This window comes from Ptychodera flava, chromosome 11 (genome assembly GCF_041260155.1).
Source record: "Ptychodera flava strain L36383 chromosome 11, AS_Pfla_20210202, whole genome shotgun sequence".
Lineage (NCBI taxonomy): Eukaryota > Metazoa > Hemichordata > Enteropneusta > Ptychoderidae > Ptychodera > Ptychodera flava.
The window spans coordinates 15,625,687-15,630,865 of NC_091938.1; the positions used below are offsets into that span (position 1 = coordinate 15,625,687).

At 37.4% G+C, this 5,179-nt stretch overlaps 1 long non-coding RNA gene across 1 annotated transcript; it reads right to left on the reverse strand.

Annotated features, from left to right (window-relative positions):
- Nucleotides 1-855: 855 nt before the first annotated feature.
- On the reverse strand, nucleotides 856-4,294 carry LOC139143050 (uncharacterized). The gene is made up of 3 exons (XR_011554507.1): nucleotides 4,219-4,294; nucleotides 2,461-2,514; nucleotides 856-1,390 (listed from the first exon to the last, which is right to left on the reverse strand). It is a non-coding gene; the product is annotated as an uncharacterized lncRNA (long non-coding RNA).
- Nucleotides 4,295-5,179: the final 885 nt, after the last annotated feature.

Genomic DNA, 5,179 nt, shown 5'->3' on the forward strand with positions numbered 1-5,179 from the left:
AAGCTTATCACCCATTGTCATGGCAAATCCACAGGTAATAAAACTACTAGATCGTATACATACAAATATAATCAACGCTATATAATTATGAACTAAGATATGAACGATGTGTGGCCTGGAGTTGCTTCTCCTTTATTGAATACAAGAGCATACTCGTATGTACACAGGAACAATTCAATGCAAAGCATCAGGCTGGCCGAGTGAACCTGTGCGCATGAAATATGGCCGATTTCAGGGAATTACAATTTTTTTCATCTATGTCAACCGGCACGAAATTCGTCAATGAGGGACAAATAACACACATCGTAACATAGACATTCTACCAGAGAACATCTATGATATTTGGTAGTTAAAAAGTATTTTGGACTTCCAAAAATGTAGTAAGAAAATTGGTCAAAATTGTAGCGACCATAAAATGCACAGTAATGGTGAGAATCGACATGAGCAGCTATTCGTTTTATGTCCGATATCGACTTGCTTCCTCGTAAGGAATCCTAACATTTGGCGCCGAGATTGTTGATTACACCTATATCCTTAGGACCGCGGAACTGACGAAAACATATGATAACAACGGACTACAGAACGCTTTTTCACGCCCTGGCCGAGAATAGGTACCGGCCGAGAACAGGCGGAGGGAGTGTATGTCATGAAAAGTACAGACTGATCACTCAGATTTGCAGCTTTGCAGTACCTTTTGATGATACTTAAATATTTTGGCTTATTTTAGAACTAAAATTCGCTAAAAATTTACTTAATACATTTTAATAGACTCTAACATTATGAAAACATACGTGCTATAAACAGTAAACCAGTACATACATGTTCGACAAACCTTGCCAACCTCATTGGCTGGAATATATTACACGTAAATTTATTTGCATTGTATATCCGACAGTCAGACTTTACGGAGAAGCATGCAACTCAAAAATGATATTCATAATCTTGATTGGTGCCACGGTATCATTAATGTCATATTGAGAGGTACGTCTCTGTAACAGTGTTTTGATACTTTCACCAAATATTTATCTATTTGTGTGTTACCTAGAGGTAAAGGGATTTCAACTTTTGTTAAAAATGAAAGACTAATGTTCCAATCTCAAATATAGGGGGATACATGATTCTACCTGTTTTTCCCTTTCCCATGTATTAATAAGGTCTATCAAATGCCTTTTCTTTATCTTGATGAGTATTTCACGTAGCAGACTGAGATTCGAACGCGATATTTTACCGCTATCCTTGAGGTGACCAAAAACATCGAGTGGAGTAGTCATCCTCGAAGCATCACGCGTTTCAATTTGACAACCTCTGAGTAGAAATAACATTTTGTTCAGATCATCACCATTAAGCTTCTGGGAGAGCTCCAAAAGGAGAACGTTGAGTTGATCTAACTCTGCAATGCAAAATATGTGAAAAATGAATATGTTAGGATATGTAGATATATTATGGGTGTCACATGTCGAATAGGATGCGCATATTCTTTTCGAAACATACTCTCATCACTTCTTCACGTATCTTCCTATGATTTCTTAGCCTGGGTTAGTCTTTTGTGAGTTGATTTGTTTATTTATTTGTCCCCTGTGTATACCCGAATTCATTGAAATCATATGCGTCTCGAAAGTGCAAGACTTAAACTTTTGATCAAACTTTCCTAAGTGAAACTTTAAACCTTTCTCTAACAAATAGACTAAAAAAATCTGGGGTCACCGTGCAAAGTTTGGAACTAGCGAAGCATATTACCCTAACATTTTGCGATATTTGAAATTCGAAATGGCCGCCATCCCTGTGTTAATCCTACGGGGGGGGGGGAATTGAATGTTGGATTTTCGAAAAACTAACACGGTAAAGGTTTTTCTTTCTTTAAGAGCTTTAAAAGGAACCAACACAAGTGGTAGATCAGAAAAGCATTGTAGAAATTTGAAAATGCGAATATCTATCCCCGAGGCGCATTCTACCTTAAGGAAGAACGCACCTCGGGGACAGAATTCGGGCCTTCAAATTTTATCAATTTCCTTCTGACCTACCACTTGTGGGGGCTCATTTTGAAGCTCTTGGTGAAAGAAAGGTTTTTACCGTCTTAGATTTTCGAAAATCGAAAATTTTATTTTTTCCAATAGAGTTAACACAGGGATGGCGGCCATTTTGATTTCAAATATCGAGAAATCGCAAGTTATTTGTCTCTCTAGTACCAAAGTTTGCATTGTGACTCCTGATTTTTATTCTTGCTTCGGTAAGAGACTGGTTGAAAGTTTCACTGAGGAAAGTTTGAGCAAAAGTTTAAGCCTTTCACTTTCGAGGTGCATATTACCTTAACAGCAGAACGCGCTTACACATGTACACGAGAGGACGTGTAATCCTACACCCAGTGCGAGTAACCACAGAGTACATCTGATCAGTAATATTAATTGTAAATAGACGATTTAGATACCTAAATTTCTCGAATATGTCAACGGGAACACTTACGTTCACTCTCTTCAATGTTCATATCAGCATTTTCATCATTTGAGTGTGTTTCTTCTGAAAGAAAGGAAGATTTTCAACATCATGAGAAGAAATCAAAGTATAATGTCATGGCCATAACCGATATAGAAGTGTTCTCCTGTAATTTGATTTGCCACTGGACGTCTAGATTGTCCGCCTTCATCTGCCGTTTGCCTTCAAATATTCCAGAAAATTGCCTTAAACTGCAGCATAGGGCATTATGCCGCATCACAGCGTCGTTTTTTTACACCTGGGCTACTTTCTTAGGTGTATCTGATAATTAATATCCCAAAACCTAATCCAGTCCTCCCCAATACACTATTCACTTTCATCAAACTAGCCCTCAATATGAAGTCTGTCGAGTATTTTAAAACTATGACGTTCAGGTTTCTGTACAGACAACAGGCCATCTTTACCAACAGAGTCACTATCAAGTTGGGTATGTCCTTGCTGGTCCATATTCTCCGCTGAAATTCACTTATGGGAACGAAACGTACAGTGATGACTCTGATGAATTTGTTATGGGAATTCTTGAGGATAATAGCAGCAGTGAAACTGACAACGCAGAAAGCATTTCCCATTACAGTTATAGTGATACTGAACATTTATGAAGGCAGATTACATTGAGAAGGACAGGATTGCAAGTGATTTTGTGTTTTATCTGGGTTTTTAATCCCCAAGAATGTGATGGTTTTCGTGCGCCCCCTAATATCTCCTTTGATCTATTTCAAAGCGATGTTGACATCATCTACTTCAAATAGTAACATTTTAACCTATATTAAGGCTACTACGAATAGCAAAGACAGAAATGTATGATTCTTGTAAAGATATTTATTGCAATTCATGAACATGTAACGTCAAATATTTAAATTTCCTTAAATTGACTGGTATTTCTAGATGATGGAGATACTTCAGACCCTCTACAATTGATTTCACTGTAATGTTTAGCCCAGCAAGGGTCTGGTGAGAGAACATCATCTTGTTACAATCCCTCTGAGAGAACTCACCTGACTTTTCATTTACTGAATCAGATTGTTTCCATTCATCAGATAAGAAACTCATTTAACAAATAGTTCAGTCTGGCATCATTTAAATCTGTACTTTGACATACTTGAAACATAATTTCCTCCAATCATCACGATAAACGTAACTGCCTTTACGGGAATACACAACCTCGTTCTCAGGTTGTCTTTGTAAATCGTAAATAAAATCATTGCCGGAGATGGTCCATCACGTTTTACGAATTACACCAACGCCATTTAAAATGTATATTGAATATCACGTGTCACAGTTGAAATAAGGGAGTGACCAGTGATTTTACTATACATTCGTACTCATTTCTTGACATATTTGAGTATGTTCTCATGGTTGACGGCAGATTATCAGAATTGGTTAAAGAACGACGCTAACGATATGGGTATGATATGTCTTCAAAATTGTCTAGTCAAGAAACTACCTCTAATGATAGGTAAAGGCACCACTGTGTCAATATGAATTACCTCTGTATTGAACACCATTCTGTGTCTTCTAATATGCAAATTATGTGCCATCTAAGGAAATTGTTTTGTTTAGATAGGTGTAAATGAGGGCAGACTGAGAAGACGATACGATGGTTTCAACCGGGCTCGAACCACAACGCACGGCACCCAATCACCTAGCGCAGAGGCCAACAGTCAAAACCGCTCGGCTAAATCGCCACGAACGGTGACAGTGCATGGGTCAATAAAATTTTAAACATACCATAATTGTCAGCAACAGCTCCCCTCCTGGATGTCTGGGGATAAAAAAATAACTCGCTGCTATGAAGGAATACAGATATATTTGGAAATCATTTCACTTATTTATGTCTAACAAAAATTTGAAATTCACAGATAAAATCATCTTAATTCAATTACTACAAAGTTAAATTGATATTTGCTCATTTGATTGCCTATACAATGCCGCATTTTCAGTATAAATTGCAAACAAGAGCAAAACGAAAAAGTGCGAAAATCAAATGTTTATTGTCATGTATCGTGCCTACTTTACCGCGAGTTACAGTTACAGGCTGTCTTTCACGCTTTTATTTGTACTTGCCATACTTTAAAGTGGCCATCAATATGGCAGCTTCTTTGAGCAGAATTGCAAATTTTTATCGTGCCTTGTGACAAAATTAAAGACAAACCTTGTTAATTGAAATATAAGCTCTCCTAACAGATTATCTTCCTTGTAGAAGCACATCGATCCAGTAATTTGCTGCAAAGCACATTCAGGAGTCTCAGAAATTTGTTCAAGTAAGATGACCCAGTGGTTGTCCTGTAGGGGCGGTATGTCTGTTTATTCATCAGTGTCGTCACACGTAACTTTCTTTCCATCGCTGGACTTAGCCTACTACAAATTGTGTCACCGTTCTCGATGAAAATGTTACTCGTATACGGAATACCACATCCGATGTAATTTAGATATTTTGGATTTGTATCGATAGTATCTTCAATCGGTAGTTTTTCCACCAAATCACAAAGCAATGAGCAGTCATCACGTTTGTCTTGAAGCAGGAGTATCTTAATTGAATGGGGCCCTGATTTAAAGTACGTTGTGATTGCATTTCCTATTTGTGCAGCAGAAGCGGTTATTTTCTCTAAGATTGTCGCGAAAAACCTGAAAAAACGAATAATGAAATATCTTATGTGAATATTATAGGTAAACAATAGGTCAACTATGA